Here is a 14542-nt window from a genome sequence, read left to right on the forward strand (position 1 = left end):
GAAGTGGCTTGTTTTGTACCAAGATGGGTAATTCCATAGCACTCTTCAATGGGTAAGCTAGAGTGATCTAACGGGAAGGAACTTTTGGGAATCTCTATAATTTGAAGGATAGAGTTATATTTTTGAGATTAGACCGTATTCGTGGTAGTGGATTATGTTGTGGGTATTACAGACTAGATAGCTTGGGTGAGCATTTTGGGTATTAAGGACTAGGAGGTAGTTGTACGAGGATTAGTGTAGTGATTGCAAGATTTGACAGTTTCAAAATTATTAAGGGCATGTGAAGATGTTATAATGGGAGATTCGACGGTTAAAAGTGTATTAAATGGGGCCGCATGTTTTAAGTTGAAGTGATCAAAGTTGTGAGCGAGTCAAGAGGGAGTACAAGGAGAATTTGATATTTTTAGAGTTCATGGGATTCGGTCAGATTTGCGTATTGGGTGATGGTTGAAAAACATGAAGATTGCAATCCTAAGGTATAGTTTTTTGCTATTAAGTTGACGACTTGGATAGAATTTAGCTTTTGGAGTCAATGGTAATGGACGTGATTGACTATGTATCAGAAAAGGATTAGAATTGGTCTCCATAGATGTGTGATAGGACTGTAATTGGTTTCGAAAAGTTGGAGTCAGTTCGGGTGACTATTGGTGATATTCAGGGGTTTGTGCATTCATTCCGGGTCAGAATTATTCTATTAGAGCCTGGTGGACTATGTTATATTTCCAGAAGGACTTAAGGATTTTCTAGTAAATCACCTTCAAGGATCAAATGGTTTCAGTTCAGAATTGAGGTATGACAGGTTTATTGATCTTTATCGGGGTTTGCAAGTGGACTTGATGATATTTTACCGAGGACAGCTATTTTGGACAGTTATAATGGGCTATGTCGGTACTTAATAATGATTTGAGGAGGTACAAATAGTTATAGGAAGTCTTTAGAGTGATTGGATGGGTTTCTACAGATTTGGCTCGGCGAGGTAATCTGTGGGTATGCTTTTGTATGGTGAATTGAGGATTTGAAAAGTCTAGTCGATGATTTTTAGCCAAGTGGGTTCAACACCGGGTTACGTAACTAACAGACTTGGAACTAGTGCAATCGGCTACGGATAAGATCAGTTTTGATGGAATTTCTTAGAGTTTTCTCAGATAAAGCAAGGGCTTTTCAGGCAAAACGTAATCATGATCGGACTTGTGGCGTGTGTCTATGTCTTTCTATGGAATATTGGTGCGAAAACGGCTTTAGAAGGTGTGAAAGAAAGGTTAATGAGATCAGAATATTTTACCAATTCATAGTAGACTATGATTGTGGTTATATCTAAAGGATTGTGGCGATTAGAGTGATAATTGGGGAATCAATTAATTGTGTATAGAGGTGGGGTTATATCAAACCAGAGAATTCAAGTAGAGACAGTTCTTATATTCGGGGATCAGACTTGAAAGAAATTTCGAGTATGAAGAATATAAAAAAATTGTGTCTTTGAGCTAAGTTAAAGAAAGTTTTGACTGATAAGGTGAACGAATAGTGCTATCGGCGCATTTCTTGCCTGTGAAGGCTTCCTTGTCGTTATAATGAAGATTTTGAGGTTACCGTCATCTTCCGTACTCTCTTTCGTCGTTCGAGGACGAACGATTGTTTAATTGGTATATGATGTAACGACTCATTTGGCCGTTTTGGCGTTTTGGAGTCTTTTCCCCAAATTATCCTTTTCGTAACTTGGAAATAATATTCTTGACTTGCGGGGATAGGTGGGATGGTTATATAATGGACGGGTAAATTTTAGAATTTATCTATTCAATGTGTATGAATAGTTTATTCATAGGAATTTTATTTGCAATTCTATAAGGTATAAGTTGGTGAATAATGTAATTTACTAAGTGGGTCAATTTTTACCTTGTACATATTGGTGCAGTAAAAAGATTATTTTGCACAATTATTTTAATTGGTGGTTAATGGGCCAAGCCCATAATTAATTTAATACCCTATGTTATATGGTCATGTACAAGGATGGATTAACGTTAATAGGGTTTGCACTTTTGAATCATAATGATAGAAAAATCTTATCGTGCATTTTCGGCAAATGGGGGACGCCTAACCTGACTCAGGTAAGTCTTGCTAATTTTTGTGATTTATTAATTTCCAGGAACGACATTATCTATTGCAGTAGTATTTGGTGGAAAGGCATTAAATTCCTAATTTATTTTCCACTTTCTGTTGGTGTCTAGCCATCAGAAACTAGGATACAAAGTTAGTGGTTCAATCATAGTAATGATGACTAAATGATTTGAGGCTAAGGCCAATGTAATCGTGGGTTTATCATAGGGTAATGATTGCGGATAATGATGGATAGTAATGAGTTAATGATTAATCAATTACGATGGAAGGATAAAATGCAAATGAATTCATAAGGTTTTTGTAATGTTACTGGATTCAGACGTAAATGTAGGTTCTAAGCTTTTGGTTTCATAATTTCCTTCAGGTTTCGAGATATCATATGCTTTCATATTGAGACTACAATTTTTAATCTATTGAATATATGTCATTGAATGTTAGGTGTATTGGATTATATGAATTTTTTTAAATTCATGGTATTTGAGTTCTTGAAAGTGAGATGTTAATCCTAGGTTAAGATTTTGGGATAATTGAAGATTTCGAGCCCTAGTCTTAAGAAATAATAATTAATGATTTAAGAGTCCATTTATGGATGGAATTTATTAATTTTCTGGATATATGACCCTTAGGTTATGAGTCAAATGATTTTCAATAAAATTCCAATTTTGCCCTAGTGGGCCTGAGTTCTTTTTTAAAGGTTGTTTTTCGATTCGAATCGTATTGTGGCAATATGGGTATCATTAGCTTCGTAATCTAATGTAGATTAATTAGTTGATAGACTTTTACCGTTTGGAAGCTATTCGGAAGGGAAAGGCTCAAGCGGATCCGTTTGTGGCGCCGTTCGGCTTCGAGGTAGGTTATGGTTTACTTTATGTTTAGACCCCGGTTAGCAAAATATATGTAGATAGTAGTGGTTGACGGGGAAAGCATGATAGGTCTTCAGGCATGGTGTGGATGTGAATTCCATCTAGGTTGGTATTGTCAGTTGTTATGTGGGCTTGTCGCCATTATTGCAATATTGTTATGTGGGCTTGTCACCATGGTTGTGATTTAATGTACTTGATATAATTCTTTCTCTCTTGTTATCTCACTTGTCATATGGAAGAGGAAGGTTATTACTGAGAAATTGAATATTGAATTGCATTTCCTAGTATGAATCTATGGAACCTATGCTTGCGGTGATTATTGAGGTTGATTTCATGCGAGACATGCATCCCATATTCTATGTGCTATTTGATGTGATTATCACCTAGTTGTATCTCTATCACATACTAGCTCACTCACCTTATGAAAGGGAAGGGTAATATTGATGATTGAGCCATGGACAATAATATGACTTGTACTTGTTTATTGCATATTGGTGATATAGTTGAGACTGATATCATGCATGATATGCTTCCATATTACTTTTGTGTTGTCCTAATGGTGAGGAGAGTGATTAAGAGACTCCGAGGTCTTTGCCGGAGATTGAGAGTGATAGAGAGACTCCGAGGTCTTTGCCGGAGATTGAATATGATTGAGAGACTCCGAGGTCTTTGCCGGAGATTGGGAGTAATTGATAGCCTCCGAGGCTTCTGCTGGAGAGCACGAGCGGTACATGGACTTTGCGGGTCCCCCATGGGTCATGACTATGAGGCATTGGCATAGCATGTGTGTACGAGAATGGAGCGTGAGAGGTGACTACTATATTGCATAACATTTACATAGCACGACATTGCATTGCATTGCATAGCACTCCATTTGAATTGCTATTCATGTCATTGCATGGCACATTCTCTGATTGATTCTTGATTTGTGAATTATTGAGTTGTTATTTGTAAGTATTTACTTTAGAGGCTTGGTGGACTCGAGGTTTAGAGATTTCCCCCTAGGTTTATTGCCTGAGATATTGAAATCCCTTGTGACTATCGTTGCTGCAAGACTTTCATATGTGCTAGAGTTGTGACTGTGTTTGATTACTTATTTTCTTACTTATTAGTTGCTTATTGTTTATATGGTGAACTAACCATTGTCGGCCTATGATACCTACGAGCCTTGTGTTGTGCTCATACTACTCTTGCTACACTCTTTGTGGGATGTAGAGTTATTTTCAGTTGATGTTCGAAGTCTCACGACCGTTTCAAGGCATTCGTCAAAGGCGTTTGGGTGAGCTATTTGAGATCTTGCAACCCAAAGTCTCTCCTTAGATTTCTATTGTTCTCTATCCTTAAACAGAAGTCGTATCCAGTCTGAGTCTGTTATCTACTTCAAATTGTAAACTTTTTAGAAGCTCTTATACGAGTCTAGACCAGGTTTTGGGAATTTCTTATAATAAAAGTATTTCTTCCACATTGGTTTAATATTTAAACTGCTAGAGTGTGTTTACATGTTGTTATTCCGCATGTTGTATCAAATTAAGGTAGTTACCTGAAGGGTTCGCCCACCAGGGAGGGTTAGTGTGGGTGCCCGCATGATCCATGATTTGGGTCGTGACAATAATCAAACTCTATCACATATGAATTCTATGTAAGAAACCATGAATAATGATATCCATATTGGCTACCTTCTATTCGGGTCAAATTCCAACCCTTAATTTAGGAAAAATAGGTCTCAAGGGCAAAACGAGAATTTTATGACCAAAATACCAAATTCAATACCAAAAGGTCAAAACCCATTACTTTAAGCATAGCAATACTCAATTAATTCTCAAAATCATCATTAATATGAAAACCCCCAAATTTGAGTCTAAGAATCCTAACTTTAATCCATGAAAATCAACCCTAGAATCGAAGATTAATGATTACCAAGCATAGATATGAAATTATCTAGCATGAACAACAACAATTTCATCATCAAACATCATCTAAGAATCAGTTTAGTTTTTCACCCTTCTTCACATGAAACCCATAAAAACCCTCTTTGATTTTAGTCATTACAATGTTGAAATCGTGTTTAGAAGATCATAATGGATGGATATAAGGTTAGGACACTTACCCTAGGAAGAAAATGGCTCTTTAGACCTTCAAGTCGCCTCCAAGAGTGCTTACACGAGTTTAGAAGCTATGGAAAATGTCTAAGGGTTTTAGAAAGTTTTTAAAATCAAAAAACTGCCCGTCGGCCGCTATAGCCGTCACTAAACACCAGAAAATTCTGGTGTCTTCCAAACTTGAAATCGACACCCGAAACCATCCCGAAACCTCCCGCACACAAAACAAATATGAAGATATGCATGAAACGTGCTACGAACGCACTCGTGGCCTTGAAATTCCCATCAGAGGTCTCGTTGACCGAGTCAACCCCCGATACCTCAAAACTAACTTTCTAACCGAGGTCCCAAAATGCACCCCGCGTGCATTGGGAATCAAAACAAGTATGCACACAAGTTCTAACCGACCATTCGGACCTCTCGGAATCGATGGATTTCTAAAAAAGGTTCGTTTACTCAAAAGTCACCTTTGAGTCAACTCATTTTGGCTTAAAGCCTAATTTTTTTCTAGAAACATTCTAAAGCCCGTAACGATGCCTAGGAAGTCATGCCAACAATCTCCTCGGGTCAAAATAGTTCAAACGAGACTCAGGAATGGGTCAACGAGGGAAAAAACGGAATATTCTCGGTAACGACAAAACGGGTCGTTACAATTGTATATTGTGACACTTTGGGGATTGGTCTCGGATGTGTCTTAATGCAGCATGGTAAGGTTATAGCTTATGCATCTCGTCAGCTCAATGCTCATGAAAAGAATTACCCGACACATGACTTAGAGGTGGCAGCTGTGGTTTTTGCACTTAAGATAGGGCGCCATTATTTGTATGGAGTGCATGTTGATATTTTCACAGATCATGAAAGCCTGCAGTATATCTTCAAGCAAAGGGAGCTGAATCTTAGGCAGAGAAGATGGCTCAAGTTGTTTAAAGACTATGATATGGATCTTCTTTATCATCCGGGGAAAGCGAATATTGTAGCCGATGCTCTTAGTCGGCGTTCCATGGGAAGTTTAGCCCACGTTGATTCAGATAAGAGAGTTATGACTGTTGACACCTAATTTTCACCTCATAAGATGTGTATCTTAATTTTCAAATTTTCCGAGTCAAAGACGGAGTAAGGATACTTCCTTTCAATTTTAAATTTTTTAAAAATCCCGAGAAAATTGCAAAAATGACGTTTAATTATTATTTCCTGAAAAATTGACAATTATGAGAAATACTAGTTATTTACTTTCATCCTGCTCCATGTAGTCCGGGAAAAATGTCAATTTAAACAACGTATGAATTACAGCTCATTTTCACTCCATTTTTTCACATTTAAAATAATCCCAGAACTATGTCAATATTAGGCTTGTTTTAAAGCTAATATTTTGAATCTGCGAGTTTTAAATTTTAATTAGCCTAAAATAATTATTTTTACTTAGTAATGCGCGTATTTATAATATATAGTTTTTAATTTATTTAAATTAGGTTTTTTTTGGGGGGGGGGGGGGGGGTTAACTTGAATGTTTTTAAAAACTTAAAGGGTGGGAATTGATTAAAAAAAAGGGATGGAAGTTCATTAAAAATAAACTTACATCCCCTGTCACGCCCCGTACCATGGCCTGGGCGTAATACAACACTCGGTGCCTAAGTGCATGTGACCAAACGAACCACATAACTTGTTGAATCATCATGAGGCATGAGCGGAAATATAACGTGAAGTGCATGATGAGATTTTATAAAAACATAGTAAGTCATAATATTAAACATAAATACTTGATTAAGTCATGAATGCGGACAATATCATGAATGAGCCAAACCGGCTAACCAACTCTGGATGTCTAACATGACACTTGTCTTGTCTATGAAACCTCTAACATGAGTCTGAAAAACACGTAACATACTTGCTGGGACAAAGTCCCCAGCATACCTTTAGATGCAACACTAGATAAAGAAAGATAATGCCTAAACCCTGAATGAGATAGGCTCATTCTATCACGACCCGACTAGGGGCCGCGACGGATACCCGGGGCTAACCACCGAGCATCCTTCCTTCTACTAATTATCATGTTCATTTATTCAATATTATACTCGAAGCATAAAGAAGTTCATCATTCGATTCAAAAACATAACTACCTTTCTATGCACAAGCCTTTTTGGTCATTGAAATAACATATACATAGATACACATATATATACATAGCAATCTCGTGAGACCATACTACCCACACTGTGTATCTACGAGCCTCTACTAGAGTACTAGACATATAAACGGGACAAGACCTCGTCGTGCCCAAAATATACATGTACATAAAGGAATAACCATAAGCACCTTTGGAACAATGGAGTGCTCTCAAATCCGCTAACAGATCTTACAAATCTGGATCAAGATCACCTCCCTGTCTACCTGTGGGCATAAACACAACGTCTAAAGAAAACGGACGTCAGTACGAACATTGTACTGAGTATGAGAGGCATAAGCAACAACAGTACATCAATGAAATAAGGTGACACCAATGAAGAGCAATCTGTAACTGACCATGAAGTATAAGGAGTAATGCATGCCGACTTACTGTCATAATCATAATCATTTCATGGATGCATAAGTATATATATATGCATATGCTTCCCGACCATAAAGGTACGGTGTAATGATCAATAACATCAGCCCGCGTCCGGGGTACCATCTCATGCCACCCACTAGTGGTGTCTGCCCATGCCATCTGGCCATGGTGTATAGCTGCCCGCCTTAGCGGTGACTGCCTGGCCAAATAAACGCGGTGTAATCTCATCATCATAATACCATAATATGCCCAATATAATGCATGCAAAAGACTTAAGTTTAACTATGCTTTATCGGAGTGACGTAAGGTCGTGTTTCCCCGATTCCCTTATGGAGCACACATTAACATTCTGCCTCACCTTGAAGGGAATAGTGTATGAGGTGAGTGTAACCAATAAACGACACCATGAATGGTTTGGGAACATCATATCATGAACATCAAAATTTAATATACTCTAACTCATTACCTTGTGTAGCAATTTAGGGTCACAGGTTCGTGACTTTTTTCGGAATTTAAGAGATTCATGGAGAAGAAGGAAAGTCATACTATAGGATTCATGCCATAGAAGGGAAGGACTAGCCTCACATACCTTTGTCGTTTAACTAAGCTATCGCTTGCTTGTTCTTCCTCGATATCGCGTTTCTACCTTCAAGAGAGAATTCGCACTAACATTAGTTAATCGTCTATAAGACCAGTTCCCTATTTCTAGGGAAAATTGGGCAGCACTTCCTTTGTTTATACTACATTTCCCACATTCTATATCAACTCCCAATGTTAGTAACAACATCCATAATATAGCATCAACAATCATCATTTATCTACTTTTACCACAATTCACCATTTCTTTTAGATTTCCCCACAATTACGATTATAACTCATTATCACGTTTTCTCATATATAATACTTATTTCATAGTCTAAATGTCACTTATAAAATTTTCACAATCTCAGCATACCAACATTCATAATTCACACCAATCACTATTCACACATTCATGACCCAATTTCTATGTTTTGCCACAATTCCAGTGTTTCAACTTTCAACCACTCAAACCATATAAAAAGGGCTATAAAACTCACCTAATGATGGATGAACAACTTTTGAGGGGAACTTCCTTTCTTGCACCAAAACCCTAACTCACTCTTCTTGAGTTTCCTTGGCTTAGATGAACTTTTAATGGGTTTCATAAACTAGATTTCATGGATTTGGTGTTGATGACCATTGTTTTCCTTTGATTTCTTGTGGATGAATGGTGGAGAAGGTTCTAGAGAGTTCTTGGAGAGAAGAGAGTAGAAGATGAAATGAAATAAAAATGGAGGAGGGGTCTTATATTAATTCAAGAAATCATCCCCATCCGAGATGTACGGTGCGATCGACGGAGCGTCGATTGGATCGATGGGACGTCGATCCAGGCGTCGAAGTCATCAATTTTCCAGTGAGAAATCTGTCATTTCTTCTCATTCGACGGTAAGAAGGATGGTCAGTCGAACAGATCGACGGAGCGTCGACCTGTTCGTCGAGTGGTCTTTGCTCCAGCTCAGTTTTACGGCGCCATCAACGGGGCGTCGACTTGTTCGACGGTACAAGGGACGACCGTTGAACGCCCCCCTTTTCGCAGAACTGCGGCGAAGTTTCATTTAACGTACTTTTCTCCCCTGACCTTTAACTTCTCTGAAAATTTACGTTATTCCCTTCGTGGCTTAGCACCCCAAAGTTCCAAGGTGTAACACACCAATAAGCTGGTACGTGCAGATCCTAATGAGCAGAGGCGTCGTCCTGTAAATCCGTACCTACATTATGAAATGCAGGCCCCCGGAAAATAAAAGGGGACGTCAACACATTGAATGTACAGGTATGTAAAGCAACTGAAAGAAATAACATGGGACATGGAATAACATGATAAGAACTGAAACTGAAAACCTGGATATGAACATGAGCATGAGCATGAGCATGGGTACATATATATATATGATCTAAGTAAAACATGATAAGTAGGGAGAGCATTTCATAAACCGACCATGTGATATCACCATGTGGGTATGTGGAGTCTGGTATCTCGCCAGACCAGAAGAGCCCTCATACCTTGCCAGGGTATAAGGTGGAAACGTGGCTGATAGATCCATTCAGTGTAAAATTAAGGTATCGTCCTAGCTGGGCGGAGCGATCCTTATCCTACGGTGACTACGGAATTTTAGGCTATCTGAGCCTTCTCGGTAATTCGTGCAACTCCCAAAAACATGAACATGATATATTTGGCTAAGAAGCCCATGATTTTCATGAATTAACTTGTACTTGACTTGTAAATCATGATTTCACGAATGAACTTGTAAACATAGTTTCATGAAATAACTTGTGAACATGGTTTCATGAAATAACTTGTATTTAGTATATATGTATCTTGTATCATAGCATGAAAATAATTATATAATATAGTTGCATGAAAACTTGTAGACATGTAGGATATTCATGAAATAATTATTCTTAATTAAGAACATGCATGCAAGAACCCATGGAATGCAAGATATGAGTTTTCATGGAACACGGACGGATTCTCAATAATCATAAAGAAATATTAAGAACTCAATGATGGAATTATAATATTTCATACATAATATAATCATGGACGTGGACCTAGGGTTATCATGAGCATGGCATAGAAACCCTAGTTTTAGTAGAGAATAATAATTTATGGATTATGAGGCCTAGGGAAAAACAATGATGTTCCCACACGTAGATAGTAACTCTACATACCTGGTAATGCCCCAAACTTGAATTAAAGACTCTAACTTTGAAGAGGATTTCCAAAATCATGAATTCTTGAACCTTGAGATGGGTTTTCTTGAAAACCCTAGTTTAGGAATGATGATTTCTTGTTTAGATTACAAGGATATGTATTAGAATTAACTTGAAATAATTATAGCAGGCTTACCTTGGTGTTCTTGATGATGGAGGAGGGTAGGAGGTCGTTCTAGGGCTTGAAGGAATGAAAAATAATGATTTGAACTGATATGGACGAATATATACTGTTTTGAAAAATTGAATTTTACGCCAGTTAAATACTGGCCGTATTTTGAAAGACGGGCCATATTTTGAAATACGGTCCGTATTCTGTATGGGCTGCACTGCGTCTCTTCAGTAAACTGGCCATAACTCTTTGCACAGATGTCTGTTTGACCCCTATAATATACTGTTGGAAAGGTATTTCAAAGCTCTACAACTTTCATACAGGAAGTTTTCTCAAATTACAAACACGTTTTGAAATACGAGCTGTATTTTGAAATATGATCCGTATTTAATGATGTAACATCCAAATGCCAAATTCCAGAATGCCCAAAAATCCTTGGTACTAGTTTACGACTTGAATTACGGCCCGTAAACTGAAATACAGTCACTGTTCATGGGCGTAAAGACCCCATCTTACAACTGAACAGGGAAATTCCAATTCTCACATCCTTTTATCTGATTTTCTAAGTCTAAGATCATGGTCAAAGCTTAGGTTAAAGGTACGAGGTGTTACACCCCCGCCCCCACTTCATTTTCCCTTCACCCGACCTTCCCTACCTCTCAAAGAGGTGATATTGGCGATTAGGTTTTTGCCCCCTCTGGTGGCGTTTCACAACGAGTTTTTGGTCACTTTGACCCTAATTAAGAGGGATTTTATATCCTCTCATTTGTTCTTGTGATTACTAGGTTCAATTTCGTTTAATTTTAATTATTTACATCATTTTGAGCCGTGTTTTATGGATGTTGCTCGGGTTTATCCACGCGTGATGGTTGACATTAGCGATACCTCGAGTCCCTGACCATCTTGTGCACCACACTCATTTGTGTGGATGACCTAGGGCAATTTCTACGAATTTACACCGTTTGAGCACGAATTTGGGGATTTTATCCATTTGGCACAATTCCGGTACAATTGCACCGTTGGAATTGTACCATGAGGTGGTTTGTGTTGGCGAGTGTACTATTCCTTGTATTTATCTGTTTTTAGTAAATTTATTTGAATTTTAGGGTACAAGTTTGTTAGTTTTTAGTTTGGTCATATCTGTTTTGATTTTGCAATTAGAATGAGGTATGAAATTTGGAAATTTGAGGGGGGGGGGGGGGGGGGGAGTGGCCAGGTGTCCTTTTATTTTGTCCTAGGATTCCTATAGATTTTGGCTATAAATAGCAAGTTTGTGAACGAATTAATGATCCAAATTTTTATTCCCTAAAAAAAAAACCTATGTCTCATCTACACTAGCTATACAATTGAAAATATACACAAAAAATACAATATATAGAGAAGAACATAAAAAATATAAGAAGGAAAAGGTAATCCTAAGGATTGGAGAAGAGTTTTATGGCTTGGAGTGTTGAATCAATCCCCTTTTGATCTTTAGGTTGCCCCAATAAAAGGTAAATTCTTATTTCAATCCTTGTTCTTACTTCAAGTTATGATTATCTATTGTTTGTGATGTTTGTTAGTTAGAAAAAATGATTACACATTGGTTTGGTTTCTGTTTAAGTGATTAAGTGAGTATTTTGTGTCCTTACTGGTATTTCGAAATAGGAAAATGAATTAGGAAGCCTACACTTAGATAAAGTTAAGTAATTTTGAGTTGCTTAAGTTAATAAAAAATGAAGAAAATATAGTTTAGTTTAAGATTCTTCGTACAAAGTTAAGTGGAGTTGGTATATTTTGATCTAAAATAGCTGCTTTTGATAGTACTTGTTAGATAACATTGGTTGGTTGAATATCTGTCCTAGTTTGTGATCTTGTATCTTCTTAAACGTTGTTTGATGGTTTGAAATTATGAGTTGGATTGGAAAACAGTTTGAAAGGTTTTGGAAGGAAAATATGATTAAGTAAAAACACCTTTAAGTCCAAACATGTTTCTTATGAACCTGTTTTAGTCACAAGTATCAAAAAGGACTTCTTTCCTTCCTTGTTGGGTAACAGTTTATTTGTTTCAATAGCTTGATTTACTTAGAACTACATGATTGTTTCTAAGAATGTTAAAACCTGTCCTAAATAAGTGAGTTGCTTCCTGAAGATAGATCCTAAAGTCTTGTTTGAAGTTTAAATGTAACTTATGAAAAATTGTGTCTTATATGAGTTTGAGTGTGATAAATAAGACTTACAAGTCATTCTTGACTTTAGAACTGCTCATGCTTGATAGTCTAGTGAATTTGAAAGTTGTATAATTTGATTTGTAGTCTATTAGCCTTTGGTTGTACCAAAAAAATGATTTTAAAACTAAGAGCTATTCTTGAGATGTAGTTGGGGGACTTTTCTAAGCTTAAAACTGTCTAAGTAAGAATTATGGTTTGAAAAAATAGAACTTGGATGTCTTATTAGCTCTTAACTCCATCAAAATAAGTAAAAGAGATGGTTGTAAATTTAGTCTTGTGTGTGGATTATAAAGTGTTGAGATGCTAGATATAACTAAGTAATGCTAAGCTTAAGTTTTTAGAACCTATTTTTGCTAAATTAAAAGTTTTATAATCTTGTGCAGTTTTCTAGTTGTTCTTGTGGAAGTTTTATAATAGAGTAGGCCAGAGATGCCCGTGTTTTAATATTTGTCCTGTTTTGAAGTCATCTATGTTATAAGAAGCTGGGAAATTGAATTAGGTCTTTCAAGAAATAAGAGTAAGAGGTTCAAACCAGTCTCTAAAGTTAAGTGTAGTTCCTAAATTTGTAGAAGTTGTTTTCCTTTCTTTGTAAGTCATACCTTGTACAAAACTGTTTGTTTTTATGGCTTGAGTCCTTAAAAACCAATTTGATTTAATCACAGATTCTAAAGCACCCAGTTTTAGAATTTTTGACAATTAGAAGCTTGGGAATTAAGTAGAAAAGGACTTAAAATCATGTGACACCTTTACTAGTTTAGTCTGTCCTCTTTTGTTCCAAAATAAATCACAAAGTGTGTATTGTCTATCTTGTTTTGAGCTGTCTTGACTGCGTTAATCACTATCTACCTTGTTGATTCTAGAAAATGTACCATGTATCCTTTATGATTTCCTTCTAGTTTCCTTTTGAACTGATTCACTTGTTTTATGACTGCCCTTGTTGTGTTATTTGTAATGTGAGAAACTTGACTTAAAATCTTTCCTAGACTAGATCATATCCCTTATTAGACTTACTTAGACCATTGCCTTTGAAAATTTGTTCAGGAGACTTGTAAAACTTGCTTTCAAACTCTTAAAATTGGTCTGTTGAAGATTTTTCCTAAAAACTGATTATTTTGACTTTGGACGTTGCTATGGAAATAGAGAACCTTGCTAACTCTAAGAGTCCCTAATATGGATCTGAATTTCCCATTTGCTAAATATCTTTAAAAAGGCATAAAAGGAGAACTCGTGTGCCCTATGATTGCTTTGTTCTGGTTTGTAATGTCTTACTACCTCTGAACCTTGTTGAGTGTTTGAAAAGAAAAAAAATGTTTTATTTGGACCTGTTTAGTGATCTCTAAGATCATCCAAGTTGAATAACTAATTAAAAATGAGACCTTGAGTAATTTGTAATTTGTCCTGCTAATTCATGAACAATTTTTTTTTTAGTGTCTTGAGTCCTGTATGCATTTATGGATCCTATTTTGAGAACTGTTAATATTGATATGAGATATGAGGGCTATCGAACATGTTTGCTTGTCTTAAAATTGGAGTTAGAGGGTCTAGGGATTGGCCAATAGGTGAATGTTGTGCTTTGCCTCTGAATACCTGGTGTATATCCTATGCTCTACTTATTTGTAGTGTCCAAGTGACTTATCTTATGTGACTTGTGATTTCTTTACATTGGTATTGCTTACAGTTTGCTTGGTTCTTCTTGTTTAACATGATCACATAAAGATTAAGTGTATGAAGATTAAAACAAGACTAAAAGCTATTGTAAGAAGATTAGGTTTGTTCCTTGTTTTGTGATATCCCTCCCTTTGCTGTCC

Source organism: Lycium barbarum, chromosome 2 (genome assembly GCF_019175385.1).
Source record: "Lycium barbarum isolate Lr01 chromosome 2, ASM1917538v2, whole genome shotgun sequence".
In the NCBI taxonomy this organism is placed as follows: domain Eukaryota; kingdom Viridiplantae; phylum Streptophyta; class Magnoliopsida; order Solanales; family Solanaceae; genus Lycium; species Lycium barbarum.